The 17557-nt window shown below is 43.1% G+C and overlaps 1 long non-coding RNA gene across 5 annotated transcripts in view; it reads right to left on the bottom strand.

Annotated features, from left to right (window-relative positions):
- Positions 1-17557, bottom strand: part of LOC112984205 (uncharacterized) — a 134987-nt gene that overhangs the window by 48666 nt on the left and 68764 nt on the right. For 3 of the 5 annotated variants that reach the window (XR_003259420.2, XR_003259419.2, XR_010391928.1), the window contains exon 1: positions 8759-8857. The exons of the other annotated variants lie outside the window; for them this stretch is intronic. This is a non-coding gene — a long non-coding RNA (uncharacterized LOC112984205). Of the gene's footprint in view, positions 1-8758; positions 8858-17557 lie in introns of those variants that run through there. 5 annotated transcript variants of the gene reach the window in all.

The following is a 17557-nucleotide window of genomic DNA, read 5'->3' as shown; positions in this document are numbered from 1 at the left end:
GAGTGATGAGCTAAATAAGCACATACATAATCACTTTAGTTTCCAGCAATGTCATTCAAATTAGATTTTTCAGGGAATGTCCTAAACCAGTGCTGAAATATTGGCTTGTGCCTCTTTTGAAATAAGTGCAAAAACAGATAAATGTAATTCACAATATCTCTTCTAAAATTCAAGGAAAAGACTGGGCAAAATGCTTTTTCGGGTCATTGAGAACTGAGCTGCAAAAATACATTTTGCTGAGTTTTTGCCTGTATGCCTCTGACCCACCTCAGTTATGACTGAACCCTTCTTAATCAAATCTGACAGAAGGATGGATAAATAGTCATTTAAATTCCTTCAGTTCTTGTGAAAACAGGTGGCTAGGTATGTAAGAGAGGTCCCTGCAAATGCCCGGACCCAACAACAGGAAAAGCTTCATTTGAAGCTTCGCGTTCTCAGATGCAAGATTAAATCAATCATGAAACAAAAACCCAGAAAAAAAACTTTTTCAATTCTGGTGCTCATGCAATGTCTTGTCTTTTTCTTCAGTTTCCCCCTAGTTGTGGCAGTTGTTATTTTTGCCTTGGCTACAAAAATAATTAGCCAGGCCCACTGCCATCGTACTGGGGCTGAGCTGGCCATTTGCAAGAGCCATGGCTGTGAAAGGCCAGGATGCAGAAAAGCTGTACAGCCCTCACCGGCCAGGATTTGTCAAGCTTTGGAGGGCTATGATAAAGGTACTCAAAAATGCACTTTAAAGTAGTTGAAAAACAGAAGATTGAAGCCATGAACTTGATGCAAAAGTTAGCAGTGTTGATACTAACTAAATCAGGTTCGTTCCTGCTATGAGTCACCTATGGTCTGTTATACTCCACAGGGCCAGATCCTGTTCCCATGAACAAACCTACTGGGATCACAGGGTAGTAATTCTGCAGTTAGGTTTTGTCTGGGAATTACTTGAAACCAGTATCATTGCTACTTCCGTGGTGTGCTCCTGAACCCAAGTGTTTTATTTACCCATTCTTCCCCAAGAAAACCCTGCTGGAATTTTTACAATACGGCACCTCAGCTTTTTAAAAATCGCAAAGCACTTTATTTAAAAGGATTTAACATCTGAATATATATTACCAAAGACTGCTTTTTGACCAATATTTAACAAGTAGTGGCTTGCCCTTTCCGTACAGTACGCACTGAGTGACCTGCGACCCGTGCATGCCAAGGAAGGCCCTTCCGACATCAAAACATTACTCAAGAAAATTCCTTTCAACAGCAGGTACTTTACTGACCTAGATTAAGTTGCTTGAGATGTCAAAGCCCTGAAAAAAAGAAGCTAAAATTGGCCTAAATGACTTCAGGCATAAAATCTGACCAAAGGAATTATGTCAGATGCGATAAACAGAGAGAAAAGCATGTAGGAAATATGAGGGATCAAAGGGAAAATCAAGTTAGTGTGATTTTTGTTTTCTCCCTGCTAAAATAGATGCTCCTACATGTACTGATGTGGAAGGAAGTAACTGTTGCTGGCTGCCACACAGCTAACTCCAGAATCTTTTTAAGAGTAATATTAAAAAAAAAACCCAAACCCAAAAACATGTTGACTGAAACACTCCATGTGATTCTGAGCTTTATTCAAGCCCCTCAGTGTCACAACAACAGCAACTACAAATATACTCAGAAAAGAGGCTTCTCAGGGTTTTTTGGAGAAAACCTTTGCTCAGAGGATGCATGTGAGCGAAGTCCCATCAGGTAGCGTGGGAAGGGGTTGACCTGCAGCCCCTGCCCACAGGCTGTTGGGTTGGTGTCACTGCTACATGGGCAAAATCCCCCCTGCTTTAGCCCCAATAGCCCCAGCCTGCGTCCCTGCATGGTGGGCAGACAGCCCTCCCACTTGTCCAACAGGTCTTGCAATCAGTGACCTTCAGGCTCACAAAGCACCCGGTATAGCAAATTTCACCTCACGATCTCTAAAAGCACATCAATAACAACAACAACAACAAAATTAATATTGATGATATTCCTTGAGCTGCCATCTTGTCTGCTCTTCACAAAAGGGATCATGCCGTGCATTTCTGGCAATGCAGTCTACAATTTCAATGCAGAAGAGGAAATATCTTCAGGACTTTTCCCGCAGTCATATGAGAACAGCCTAAAATTTAGCTCACTTCTAAGAAGCTAAATAATTATGCTCCACCAAGACAATCAGAAGAAAACTAAGCAGGCCCAACTCTAGCCTCAACATCATGGGTAGAACAAGCATAAGGATCAGGAATGGCCAAATATCTGTCGAAATAGAATCTGGCCCCATGTCTTGTACTTCCAGTCTTTGAGTTTTGAGTTAAATCATAGCCATAAAGGTTTTTAAGGAAAATCTTCCTTACCAAAGTCCATGAGATTTTGTGACCTTAAAAACCTCTCTCTATTCAAGCACCAAAATAAATTTCCCGACTTACAGGTGTTGAACAGCTGAAGCAAATTAGCCCCTTCAGTCTAAACTGGAAGTGCTCTCTGCCTGGTTGCAAGAGCCTGGACCTCACTGGGCAAGTGTCTAGTTCAATCCCTTCATGTATACAGTGGGGGACACTCCTGTCCTGCAGATTCTCAGCAAGGCCTTGAGAAAGGTCACATTCGCTCCATCCTCATGTGCTCTGAGGGGTGGCGACAGGGTAGACAGACCCAGGGCCTGCCCATAAACCAGGACTTCCAGGCAACTCTGTTCTGAGACAGCCAAGACAAATGTGCAATACCATCTGCACTGGAACCTCAGCTAGGAATCTGCAGTCAAATCAAACATTTAAACAAGTCCAGTTAATAAATGGTATAACTTTTATAGTGCATAAAATCATACGACTGTTTGAAATGTAAAGTTGGAGTGTATTTTGCCTTGGTGCTAATGGTTGCAATTTCCCCAAATGGGCGTTTTAACACAGTTTTGCAAGGATGAGTTTTCTAATTGGTTATTCATGATGAAAATATTGCATTGAGCTAAGAGTGCCCCACAAGACGGATACTCAGAAAATCCAGTTATTTTTGTAATGGACATAAATAATCTGGTCGACAGTACTCTGGAAAAGTCTCCCGGCTTGGTTAGCTGTCTCTCCAAGTTTTACCACCACAGGGTACAGAGACTGAACAGCAAAACAATGAAACTGCATATATCTTAGAATAAAAGGAGCATTGCTTCTTTAAAAACATGTAACTCTAGAAATTCATAGATGGGAATAGAGAAAAATTTACTAATGTAGAAACTCTACATGTAACCAGGGCTCCTTGCATTGCTCCAACTTAACCTTGGAGCTACGGGTAAGAGCGGAGTCCCGTGCCCGCCTCCGTGGCCGTCGGCTTGCTCAGGGTGCGAAACCCCCGGTCCCTCGGCTCCTGCCTCACCGCCAGCTTCACCCTGCCTCCTTTAGAAAGTTTTCCATACTTACCACCAAGTACGTAAAACAAAAGCTACATTGCATTCTGACTAATAACGTGTGCCGATCTTTCTATGCTGCATTTTTTCAGCAAATCTCAGATGCGAAGGAGAGCAGGACTACAACCTTTTCTTAGAGATGGGCAATCTAAGGATCATCGGATTAAAATGATCCATACAGGTAGAGTCGCGGCAAGGCAGGGCTAATCGGAGACACCCCTTGGATGACTGAAATAGTCATTACAACAGCGACGCACGAACATCCGCCAGAGGAGCAGTAGGATTTCTGCTTTTGAGTTTCCAGTTGCTGAGCTCATTTCTAACTCTTTGTGACTCGCAGTGCTGTTCTCATTAAAAAGAAAACAAATGGATTCACTTAAACTGAAACATAAAATCCTTCCCTTGACATTGCTGCTTGCGCTGCCCTGTTTGACTGAATTATATTCCAGTCTCCTGACAGTCCTTAAGGAAGTGCTTAAAGCCTGAGTCTGCCTAACACCCACTGTGAGGAAGGGGTCACCCAAACTCCTATCTCCTACTGCTCAATTTAGTTAAGAAGAAAAAGCCTGTACTCATATTCCAACACATGTTTCTGCTTTTAGATCTCTGGGAACTTTCTGCGTCATTTTTTTAATCTATTCTGGGAGCAAATGTCAGTGCATTCAAAGTCCAGCGCGGTCCTTATCTTATCACCTAAAAGACGGCGCTGACCTGCGCACGCGGGGAAGCTAGACCGCGGTGCTGGGAGCAGATGGCCTTGCGAGATTGCTCCTGTGCCACTGTGCTGGCTCCCGCTCCTGCAGGGCCGGGCTGAATCACATCTGAAGTGCTGCTGGCTTTGTTCCTAGCTTTACTAGCACACCAGAAATTCAAGAGCAAGGTAACAGCTACCCAGGCGAGGACGGGAGGGCTGTGCCAAGTAGTCACAGTTGTGAGGACGCACAGGGATGACCGGCATCCCTGGCATGGACCCACAGCCACCAGCAAAGCAGCACCAAGATCTCTGCCACCAGCCTCCACGCAGGGCTTCCCCATCCTGCCGCGCAGTTTAGCACTGCTGTAATTGCACCAGCTTTTGCTATGTTGGCATGACCAGCACCTAGACAACGTTTCTTATGCAGGCAGAAGGTTTTCCCCGTAGTACTTCCAATACTTAGATGTATGAATGTGTGTGAATTAGCACTTTATTTAGTTCTACCCTCACAGAAAATACAACGGAGAAGTAGAAATTGCTGCCTGTTCGTGCTGCAGACCAATACAGTCTCACTGTTTCCTAGCTCTTTTTTCTTAGCTTTTCTGTCTCTTCACCTGCTGCCTTGGACCTGCCTTGAGGATAGGGCGGTCCTTTGGTCGTGTGTGTTGTCCAGGACTCTCAAACTAGGGTTTCTAAGCATTACAATAATCAAATCATCAAGATTAATTAAACCAGAATCTCGATCCTTGCATTAGCCAGAGGATCCCTGAGCTGGGCTGGTTTCACGGGCCAATGCGTGATGCAGATGGGCTGCTTCAGCGCTGCGGTGGTCAGAGGCGCTGAAAGGCCCTGGCATAATTCAGGGCTGCCAAAAGCCTCTGCACTCAGTTTTCATTCACGTCTGCCCCAAGCACGGACACAACGCTCTTCCGAATGGACGTGAGAGCCTCCGAGGCTGCTTGGTCGGAAGCAATAGCCAATCCTTTTTGTGTCACTGAAAAGGCGTGCAGGCAAAATAAAGAGGAATAAGAATCTGCTCTCCAATATTCTGCATTTCAGAGTTTCCATTAAAATTAGTGATACTCAGATCTAAATGTTCCTGAAGCAAATCATCTCTAGAAAGCTTAAAAAATGATTCCTTAAAAAATTAAAATACTCAAAGCATAGGAGAAAATAATTTTTTTCAAAGGAGATTTAATGAACCCTGACAGTTATTTGTATAATGTTTGTTATGTGGCATCACTAAGATTTTTCTACTGGTGAAGGTTAAATGAAAGTGTTTTGACAGCTTTCACTAGAGGGATGATATTTAATATAGAACAGTTTGAAAAACAGTATCAGGTCCTGGAAATACCTTTTTGGTTAGTCATGATGACCTCCAGCCCTGTGAAGAAGAAGTAGAAGAAGAAAAAAAGCCTAAATCCTGTATTTTCTGTTTTTAGCAACTCATCTCACAAAGGAAAAATGACCTAAGATTTTTAAATAACCCTTTAAGGCAAAATGGTGTCCAAGCCCTAATATTCATGGTTTACAAGAACTGAAGTCCTGAAAGCTATAAAACCCAAATGGAATCTGAGCAGATTGTCTTTTCAAAGAAGAATAATTAATAAAATCCAAACGCTTTTGAAATTTGGGAATGCTCCAACCTAAAGTTTGCAACGCCGCTAAGCCTCATCCTTCCTCCTGCGCAGCAAAACGAGGCCGGGCCCAAGCAATTTCCACCTGAAATACCTGCAACCGGCATCAGGGCTCTCCAGCTGTTTGCTCATCTTTCCTTGAGAGCTCCACCCCTCGATTCCTGAGATAAATTAATCCTAACAGTAAACACGTAAGTATTGAGAATATAAGAACCACAAAGAAGAAGATATGGAAAAATGGAACATATGCTTACTCTTCTCTAGTCAAAAACTCATGCAGATAAGCTGGGCCACCTATGAAGAGTAATGTTATGACATTTATGATTCCTACCAGGTCGGTGAGTTTACCTCCACGCTCAAGACCAGCTTCTGGGAATTTCCTAACAATCTATTATTTTCCTTCTAGGAAGTCTCTCCCTGTGCAGGAAAAGAAAGGCCTAGACACACACAAGTTTTAGACATACAGCTCCTATTAATCCGAGCGGGAACTATTTGTCCGCAGTCTGGCACTTTGGGAACACGAGGGTGTGTTTGTGCTTACATGTGTTTTGAGGAATCCCATGGAACATACTGGCAGTTTCAAAACTGCTCTCCTTCGGATTTTTTCACTCCAAAACATCTACTTCCTAAAAGCCCTTTATAACAAAGTCACATTTTTTCATCCAAAAATGAAACAGAACCTTAAAAAGGATTTTAGATTTCCCCAAAAGAAGAAAAAAAAATCATTTTCTATATAAAGATTATAAAAGCAAGCTTCTTAGAAGAATTCACTGTTAATTGAAAGTACAGCTTTCTGCCAGCAGGTGATTTCTACGATAATGTGCACGTGCTGGCTGCAATCTTCCGCGGACCTAATTTTTTCTGTTGACTTTTCAGTGTCACCTCACACAGAGAATGTGCAAAAAGTTTTCACTTCAGTTTGCACCGTTGCAGACTTTCTGGGGAAAGGCGGAACGGGGAGGCACAGCTCCTCACGCGGTGCTGCTTGCTGGGCACCCCGCGCTTCTGAGGAGTCGTTATCTGCTCTTCTCAAAACTTCATTTTTCACACACTCCAAAAACATTAAAGAGGACACGATGTAAAAAATCAAAGTAAGAATAACAATAGCAATCACAAACTTATGAAAGATCAGGAGATGACAGTTTCAAAAATATTAATAACTCCAGGCTTGTTTCATTATACTTAAGCTATATCTTACAGAATCCGGGGGAGGGAGTTGTTGGGAGAAATACCAGTAAAGGACTAATGACGCTTAGAAAAAAATATAAATTTGTCATTGGGAGCAACTCTTCAACTTCAAAGCATCTTCAGTCTCTTAAAAGGATTTACATCTGAGCTGAAGGGAATTTAGGTAATGGGCAGCTCTGAGAGATGTAGCCTCTAGCACAGTTTTCACGTCTCACACAGCTAAAGAAACAATTCCTACTGACTTTCACATGACGATTTATTATCTCAGCAATATTCAGGCTTCTCACTGCCTCTTTAACACTGACTGCACACTTTGTGAATCTATCTAGAAAATGATATAATTGGAAAAGCAGCCCCCCCCAGCCCTGCCTGGAAATCACACTTTGCCTGTAGCCTCTTCCAAACCAAAACACTAATGAAGCAATTCCCAGTTTCCCATGGAGTTACATCAGTGTTTGCTGTGCCCTTTTACAAGCACAGGAGCGCAGACGTGGGTATGTAGGACCTGAACTAAATTCACACAGAGACCTTACGACAAAGTCTGTGTTCCAAGGAAGGAAGAAAACCACAGAAAGAAAGTATATATATATTTTTTTTCTAATAGAAATTCAGGCATTTTCCTAAAGGGGAAGCCTGAATCAGAGTCCAGACTTCTAAACTATTGCATCTAAACTACCAGCTAAACTACATTTTTATAACAGCTGAACTACTCAACAGTAGGATGAGACATTAGAGAGGATCTCAGACCAAAACCTTAAGTCAAACATGTCCATACATTAAAAGAAAGTTTGATTTCTATCAGCATGTGTCTCCCCCAACCTCACATCCAAACTCTTCTTCTTGGCTTGAAGCATACACCTTTTTAACCAGAATTAAACTCCTCCTTAGTAACACAAAACCAAGTGGTACTACTTACAAAAAGCAAGAATCTGCTTTTAAAAATATAATCACAATGATATTTTAGTTTTGGATTGAGAATGTTTATTGTTTGCTTAAAAGAGGCCAAATAAGGAAGGAGAAACGCCAGTTTTATTTTAGGCTGGTGGCCAGAGGCTGACCTGGTGTAAATCCAAAGCGTCTTCACTACCTCAAAGACTGTACTCCAGATTTACAACCCTGAATATAATAAAATCAGAATCAATATGATTTGTGATTAATCATTTCACCTTCGAGTGCTTTTGTAGAATAATGCTGTCTTCTGCCTCACAGAGTTTAGGTATCAGATAAAAGCTGCTATAAAAATACATTTTAGAAAAAGATTACTGCTGTGATACATAATTTTCTGCCAACTAATTTTTTCTCAGCTGGCAGAACTTTCTATTTAAACAAATATCACCCTGAGATAATTCTCTCTCCTTGAAATATTCACTATTTTAGTTAAAACCTAAAAATACGTGTGTACTGTTAGTTTTACCCAATCTTGAAGTCATTCTATCATGGTCCCGTTTCAGTCCTGGCATTTTCTTATGGAAGCAGTAAAGGGGTTTTCTTACCAGCCACCAGCTGCTCCGCAGTAGCAGCCTGCATGCCTGCTCTTACCCTATGGCAAAAGCTAGGCAATTTGGTTTTTTCTTTGTTTGCTTTGTTTTTGTTTAATTTCTCAGCCCCACTGCAGACCAAAATTGCGCACAGGCAATCAGTGTGGAGCACCTCTCACTTGGTAAGCCCCTAACTCAGTTTGCCCTTCCTTAATGTTTTGTGCGCTCAGACCTTAGCACACGGCTTTTAAATTCTTTGCAAGCTCAAAGGAAGGTTGATTACGCAAAACAAGGTGAAAATAAGAATCAAAAGTAAACCCACATTTTTTTGCCCACCTTTTTCACAACTGCTAATCTCCCTGCTTACCGTCTTCCCACCCTGCCTGACTTCGGAGCTTTTCCGTGGTTCTGGGGACTGTCTGGAGCAGACACTTTGCTTTCCTTGGAGTTCACCACTTGATAAACTCCTAATGACTGACCAAACTGCAGCAGAAGGCTCACTTACCAGCCCCCTCATGTCTGCTGAAATACCAAAATGCAGCCTTTTCCCAGCTACTGTTTTCACTAGCATCCATAAATTATTGTGTGAGGCACTCCAAAAAAAAAAAAAAGTGAGCTTTAATGTTACTTAAATGCTTAAATGCTGTTTGAGTATTGTGGATTAATTCTTGTGGTTTAACAGCAGGTTAAAAATAAATGCGCTCTTTGTGGTTTGCTTGTGTGTGACAAAGCACCGTTTGAGCCTTTTGGGGGTCTTTTGTTTCCTGCTGCTTGTAGATAGCACTCAGGAAAACACATTCCCAGTGGCCCCATGGACTGGAACATCCTTTTGAAACGGAGGATTCCCTCCTCCTTTTTACCCTGGGGCAAATCTAAGTGATAATGTGAAATACCTGCACAGAAACTGGCATCTCTGCTCTCACTAAACTGCGTATTGCCCCTGAGGGCAAAACAGAGGTGTGCGTGTAATGCTGCGCGCTCTGGCACACATCCCAAGTTTCAAGCTCTTTCTTTGCATCATGTGATGATAGCTATTGATGCATGCACGGGTAAATTAACCCTCTGCACTCCAAAATGACATCTCCTCCAGCACTGCAGCACTAATCCCAGCTGGAGAAACAGAGGCGGACGGAGGGGGCTGCTTTTAACCTCTTGCTGACACGGAGATGCCCATCCGACCTCTGCTCCTGGCAGTCTGCGAGGTGGGAGCAGCCCCTGCAGATATGCTTAACTCTCTGCTAGGAGAAAAGCTTAAAACACTGTTGAATTTGCATCTGGACCTTGCCTTAGATTTAGCTGGGCTCTCTATGGGTGCTAGCGTGCAAGCGGGCCTCAGGGCTCCCCCGGCAGTTAAAGACTAAGGAGCTCATAGCCTTTGGCTGACATTGATGTGGTGGCAAAACTGCCGGGGAGGATGCGGTCCTTCGGGTGGAAGACAGGGCTTGCCAGGTTGCTGCCCAGGCCGCTGCTCCGGCTGCAGCAGGAGCGGAGGAGAGAGCGCCAGCATGGGCTGCAAATGCCACCAGCCCTTTGCCTGCCACCCCTGCCGACAACTCCTGGCATGGCTCCCGGTTAGCTCTAGAAATGAAAACCTACCAGGGACTAAAATTAATAAAAGGTAATAGTGAGAGTTATGGGCATAGCGTCTAAACTGGTGTCTCTGCTTCAACTCCCTTACTGTGACTATGGAAACATCTGATGGAGGTAACCTTTGGGAGCGATACAAAGCTATTGCAATACAAGAGAGATCTCTGTTGGCTTTCAACCTCCTTTTATTTCAACCATGAATATGTCCCCCACTAGCTATAGCGCAAATGGAGCCAGCAGTTAATGCAATTGGGTTGCCTGTGTTACATGTTGGTTAATCCAATCAGCAATTCAACAACGGGCCAAGCAGATTCCAAAATACCTGCCCTCTCCGCAAACAAGCTGGCCTTTCGTATTGCCGTGCTTGGCCCTGCTTTTCAGAAATGGCCATGCATAGTTACAGGAGCTACGGTAATTGGGGTGGATGAAGAAGCAGGAACGGACCCACAAGATGCCTAATTGCTCACTTGTACAAGCAGCTCTGCTGACTGTGCACTCACAGCACTCCTGATGCTGAGATACCTACACATAACACTACTTTATTTACACTTCAGAATTAATAGCACTCTCCTCTTCTCCTTGAGAAGCCTTCCAGACTTACATCTAATGTACACAGAAGTCACAGATTCCTAATTTGTTTGGTGCAAGCGAGCAGACACACACACCTACTGTGATTTGTTCTGTGACTCTGTTCATCATTACGGTATATTTTCATTGCACAAAGACTTTTTCCTCAAGCCTTTACCTGTCTTGTCTGTTTAAACTGCAGTCTCTGCAGGGTGCAAATTCTCCTTTTCATTTTGCGCAGGGAGAGGCATGCACACAGGCCACAACTCCACAACTTCAGTAACACAGATAAATGCAGGTAAAACGTGCAATGGAACAACAACAACAACTAAAGTCCCTGTTACAGGTTGCAATGACTAGTGTTCAGCTTTTAGAGCCTGGGTAAGTCTAGACTGTGCAATTTAACATTTATATTTGGAATTTGCCTTTTACTGCTGCTTCAGAATTTATACCCACACGGTCCTGTCTGGAGGGACAGCCTGCATCACTCACCCCAGCTGTCCTGAGCAAGAAGTATTACTCCAGTTCAGGGCATCCTTTTGCACAGAAATCACTCCCTCTTTTAGGGACACTTATTTGCTAGGATTTTCAAGGTCTTCCAGCAACCAACTGAACACAATCTGAATGAGAAAGACTATTTGAAGTAAGAATTAAATGTCTGTGCAAGATAACATCTCAATCCAAAGCTCACTGAAGCTACTTAAACTCTGTTAACTTCAATGAGCCTTGAATCACCTTCTTGTGAAAAGACCTCTGAACCTAGGGATCCCATGAAAATACCAAACACAACGGGAGGAGAAGGGAGATTTCAGAAGCAGCTGGCTTCCTTGAGACATTGCTTCATTTTGCCCAATACCCTAAGTCAAAGACACACAAGAATAGTGCAATATAACAGCAAGAGAAAGGAAAGATTAATTTTGCACAGGAGTGACGAGGCTGAGACCAACAGGAGCGAAAAGTTGGCGGAGGCCGGAAGCATGGCCAGGCTGACAATGCAGAAAGGCAGAACTTGAAGCCAGATTTAACGTAAAGCTGTTCCCTCTCCTGCTTTATTTCACACTCTTTGCTCCCTGCTTATCCCTGCCTCAAGGGAGTCATTTGGAGCAGAGTGTTTCTTTCCACCGATTTCACCCAGAGGACCTCAGTAAGGCAGGTCTCAGTCCTGGACGGCTGTGCTAAAACTGGGTGGTGTGAACGTTGCCCATAATGACTTAGCATTTTCTGTGAACAAAACACTAAGACCAATTTCCTTTTCTTTTGCAACGTAAGACCGCTTCAAATACTACTTTGACTCTAGGGGCCTCATATCCCACTAGGTTTTTTCTTCTCTTCTTCAACAAAGAAGTGGTAATTACGACAATATGCAGTATTACGCCTGTGTGACTTTCATACCCAGCTTCAGTGTTTCTAATATAGCTTTCGGAGTCATTCTTATTCTCTCTCTGCAAGAGGCGAAGGCAAGGATAATTTAGGGATCTTTAGGACTGTTTATATTCTGAATGTTCATGGGGAAACTGCTTTGAAATGAAAATACATTTTAACAAGAATGTTATTGTTTAGTTCTGTTCTGCTAAACACAACTTAAATACACTCAGAGTTTGTGTCTTTATTTATGGATTTGATTGGCAATTTAGGAAACTGCCATTGGTTATTTGAAGAGTGTGTTTATTTAGTGTTACAGTTTTGGGTCACTTCCCCTCAAAGGAAACTTCAAACATATACAATGGCAAACTTGACAAATCATGTCAACACTTGGAATTGGACACTGCTTTCCATTAACTCTTAGGTAAACTAAATACATCTGGCAGAGACATTTTTTGCTAAGTGACTATCAACATTTGTACTCTGCCAAGTCATTTTGATTGCCATCCTTTATGCCATTTTCAGTTTAAAAAGGAAAAAGTAAAATTAAGGTAGAAGAGAGATGGAGAAAAGAAATGTCTTGATTTGGAGGGCAGAGGAGGCAAGGTCAGGTTTGACAAGGTACTTGAGCACTAAAGTCCAACGTTGTGAGAGCAAGGAGCGCAACTCTCTGAATTCTGCTTCAGAGGGATTAAAGGACAGTTTTCAAAGATAACCAGGCACCTAATTTGTTGTAATCAGCCAGAATCTGGCACACACACTGCTTACATACTTCTGCAAATTCTGCTGGCGGACTCCGTCTAGGTGTCTAGTGAGCTTTCAAAATCTGGCCTTAACTGATCTGCCTGGCCTCACCCAGGGTTGCGTCACCACCAGCTCCTGCGGTCGCGTTGGGAAAGAAAAGGAGGGCTGCAGCTGCAGTTTGCCATCAGTGCGTGTGTTGTGCTTGGAGAGTGTCTCCTGGCTTGGTCCTCTCTTGGAGCAGTGGTAGCAAAAACCTAATTTCTGGACCCTGAATATGCCCTGATATGAAGAAGATGCAGAGCTGCTGAGGCCTGTGACAGGCAGCTCTGCACACATCCTGGCAGGTACCCAAGGTGCCTCGGTGACCACCAGATAAAATGAGACCACTATGGGGTCTAGGAGGTTTCAGGGCTAAGAAATAGTGGAACTGGAATTTTTTTAGAAGTATAATTTTGTTTATATGTGTGTGTGTGTATATATATCTCCACACACACGTGTACATACACACTCCCAATACAGCCAGTGAAGTCTAACAATTCACTCAGCTGAGCACGTGTTTATTTTAGCTGAATAGCTCCCTAGACAGCATTGCCCAGATCCCTCTTGACAGTAGCAGAGTGTAGACACCCAGCCTACCTGCAGATACCAATGCAGAAGAGGTTTTCTAGACTTGATTCCCAGTTGTTATACGACCAGAAAAAGGCTGGATGGCTGGAAAGAATCTCAGATATGAAACTGATAGGAAGTATCTCGTATACTAAGTCAAATTGAGTTGTTCCATCAATATAAAAGGGCTCTGAACCAAGCCTTAAGTGATTTGACAGACGACACTGATCTTCAAAGAGGACATACTTGTTGAACTTAAAAGCTACAAACAAAACATTATATTATAACATTTATTTGACAATCACAATTCCTCTTCCCCCACACTTAACCTTGGGAGAACTTCTGAGAGCTTTAGATATTTAGAGTCCTTACTAATCTAAATGTCCAAATTCTGGGAACGCACCTACTCAAAGTTAATCTCAGTTTATCTGGGAATCTCAGCCGGAGATTTCCCAAGAGTCTCTCTGAGATCTCTGAGGTTTTCAAGCTCCATCTGACTCAGACAACCTTACAAACTGCTTTTTACAGCATTTAGGTACTTTCCACATCTGGCCCTGAAGCTGGAAGTGTGTGAGGATCAGACCCAGTAAAATATAAACTGAACTTTTATGAACCCCGTAAACAAAGAGTAAAATAAAATATAAAATCTCTGTCAGTTTGCAGATTGGACTGGTTCTTTTGTTTATTTATTTATTCATTCATTCACTACCCTGGATTATAACAATAAAAGTGATTTTATATTTAGTAACTTCCTGAGAAATATACCTCTGGTGGGCTCTTGAAGCTCCGAATTAGCCCTGTTCATTAAACTTCCCATCCAGTCCTTACTACCCAGAACACATCATTGCAAACTTTATCAATATTGCTTAGTTACCCATATTCCTGTATTTTTCAAAGTTTTGTTTTTTTCTCTGCCTTTGGTAGGATTCCAATAAATGATTAAAGTTATAAGGCAAGCAAGTTCTCTACTGGAACTCAGTAACATGGAGGAAACAATGGATTTGTAGGTTTTTATGGTGGTCTCTAGACAACTGAAAATATTTATTATATTTATAAATGGTACAGATGTATGATAAGATGTATAAATGTCTCCTACTTCAAGACACACATTACTAAGTATATATGGACAACTATCCATATGCAAATATTTAAGCCCCTCTACAACAAAGATAAAACCTGAAAAAGTGCAGTAGATACTGTACTTCTTTCTTTTTTAATATCTAGCTTGCTAACACAACCGTGCTCTCCAGGCCCCGAGGTTCCACATAACCTTGCCAATACACCTTGCTCCCAGAAGACATTCAGGCCTGAACGTCCTGGTGTCGCCAGCTGCCAAGGGGCAACACGTGCCGCCAAAGCTCCGAAGCTCCAGATCCGCGGATTTGGTCACGCCACTCTGCTCTGATTTCAGGGAGCAAACAGAAGTGTTTTTTTTTTTTAAAAAAAAAACCTCCATCCCTCTCCTTACTATTAACCTTTTAAAGTTTGACCTTCATGGATGCAGATTCTGCCACTCTAGAGTTTTCATTCACTGATGTTTGCTTTTGCAGAGTAAGACCTCTTAGGCACGTTCAGTGAATCTTTAGAGAACCCCACTCTCTCTCTCTTTACCATCATTACCATTTCATCACCCGTCAATAGCACTTATTCCTTGGTCCTGACACAGCCATCTCCAGCCAGGATAAGACGTGAATTTCTGAACTGGAGGTATGTCCTCTGAGAGTATGGGGCCAACAGGATCAAGACCAATGTCCTGGCATGCCACGCTGCGTCACAGGGACATAAAATGTAGTTAGGACACAAATCCTGGGCAGCTCCGTCTCCTAATTGTTCTATATTCCAGCAAAAATAAGCTTTCAATTTATCAGGAAGCCCAAACTCCTAACTTTGCTTTACAATGTTTTCCACAGCTTTTCTAATCCTTTTCCCTTCCATCTAGCTTCAAGATTGTACCTATAGCAATTGATTCATCCTCCTCTGTCTAGTTAGAATGGAACAGAAAAACGCAATGCCAAGACGCTGCCCTTCCCCAGCTTTCCTTCCCACGGACAGGCCCAAAAGGGCTCTCAATCTAACCAGCAGCTCGTCATTCAGTCTCATTGCAAAGACATGCAAATTCGCAGAGGTTTTGCAGGAAACCATAAACATCCCAGGCTGCCTGCTGGAGGGTAGCTGTAAGTCACCGGCACTTTCTGAGGACAAAACGTAATTTAAAATATCTAATGCTCTTCACAAGAATACAAAGATACATAGGCAAATCTTGAAAAGTCCCAGAAGGAATTGCCCAAAGTACTTAGAAAAGCTGTTGATGTGTAACAACTGTGGATGGAGGTTTTTCCCTGCTTCTCAGCGGAGACATCGCTGGCAGGCTGGGCTCCCACACTACCAGGGATTTCAGCGAGGAACAGATTTGTACTAAAAATCACCTGCTGTATCGCTGTAAACACAGACTTAGTGTGCTCAAAATGAGAAAGCAGTCCCCAGAGTGCTGCAGCCCGGCCGTGCAGCCGGAGCTGTGTGTTGTTCAGTTTTGTAGCCAAGGCCTTAGGGATCCATCCAAATTTTTCCCTTGATATTTAAAGCAGCAGCAAACTAGCCCTGAAATGTTGGTATGACCAGCTCCGTGTTGCTCTACTACATCAGAAACATTTCTCATAGCCAGGTTATAAACAGCAGGAATGCTTGGCGAGCAAACTCTCTTAAGCAGAGAGCACAGGCAAAGCGCTATAAACCTGGGGGACACCAAACTCTATAGTGGCGAAATTCCTCTCTGATTCAAGATGACAGCTTCTCCTAAAGAGCGGTCACCACTGACCAGAACAGACACGAGACAGTAAAATAAACAATGCTATTTCTAGGAGGGAATTTATAGTCCTGAAGTCATTTAAAAACAGAAAAGAGGTCAGGAGAAGGATCACAATATAAAACGAAAGCTATTCTGACCTAATGAATAGCAAGGAGACATTTTGGCCACCTCCTAGGGAGCACTGATTATGGCCACTCAGCAACCTCTCTAGGTGGTAGTTAAAACATCTTGTTTCTATTCATTAGTTCAGCGGTGCTTTCATTCCACAACAGACAAGTTTATGAACCCCTCCCTCTGCCCCTGCAGCACCCCTGGTTTGCAAATATGTCATCCACAAGTAAAAAATCTGGAATTACACATCATCACCCCTAAATCTTCCTTTCAGCTTTCCTTTCCTCTCCCTTGTGATATTCTGTATTTATACAGAGCATCAGCTCTTCAGAAAGTGCAGAAAGAGCCCACAGGGGTGAGGAGGAGCGAGGTCAAATGCTGGGAGAGGTGGGTTAGAGACTGTGGCTCTGATTGCGGGAGCAGAAGAGGAACATGACAGAGAGCAGGAGATATTGATACGTTTCTTATTTTCCCTGCTGTAACACATCATTCAGGGACTCTTTGCAGGTCGTTTGCAATGACTATAAAGCTGAATCAACTGGCTGTAAGATCAATGCGCGCACTCTGGGTGGCTGAGAGTCAGACAAGCATTGCAACTCTAGCCGATGTACTCCTTGGAAAGATATTTTTATGCACCTCTTAATGGGTAGATTGCCATTGTACGTGCATAGCAATGAATGTACTGCACACATTTCCACTAAGACTTCACTTTTTGAAGAATCTGAATGGTCTCCAAGTGCTTTACAGAAGTAGATAATGGTATCCACGCACTACTGAGGTAGTGACTCAAATCGAGTGTGAAGGTTGCTTTAGAAAAGGTATTTAGGTACTGAAAGAGACCTTGCGATGCGAAGCGCATCCTGACCCACGGGCCTGCCCCTCCTGTCTCAGACAACAGCCTAATATAACTCACAAATTTGCCCAGTGCATCCTAACACTGCCCTGGGACCGGCGGTGCTCCTGCTCCTGACACTCCTCTTGTAAGTTAATCTCACTGCTTGGGTGGCTCCAAATCTTCACTTATTTCCAGCCTGGAAGTGTCCCTGGCTAGCTGATGCTCCCTAGCTCTTGGGCCAACATATTTTGTTTAGCTTAAATATCTTCTCTCCTCCTTCCACCTTCCCTAAGTGAACTGGAAGAGAAGAAACCCATCTCCCTTCCACCTTTGTACTGGCGCTAGGACAAGCGCCAAGCTCTTCAGTTCCCTCCTGCAGAACACGGTTCTCCTACTTGTAGCCTTGACCCACTTTGAATTGATCTTTCTTAAATCCAGGTGAGCAGAAAGGTGCACAGCACTTGCAAGGACATTAAGAGGTGACTGCCTCCATCTGCGCCATCACACGCGTCCTTGAACTCAGCTGGACTTTGCATCCGCACTGCAGA

Source organism: Dromaius novaehollandiae, chromosome 16 (assembly GCF_036370855.1).
Source record: "Dromaius novaehollandiae isolate bDroNov1 chromosome 16, bDroNov1.hap1, whole genome shotgun sequence".
Lineage (NCBI taxonomy): Eukaryota > Metazoa > Chordata > Aves > Casuariiformes > Dromaiidae > Dromaius > Dromaius novaehollandiae.
Note: the sequence above shows the minus strand (reverse complement) of the source record. Positions and strands in the feature narration are given on the sequence as shown.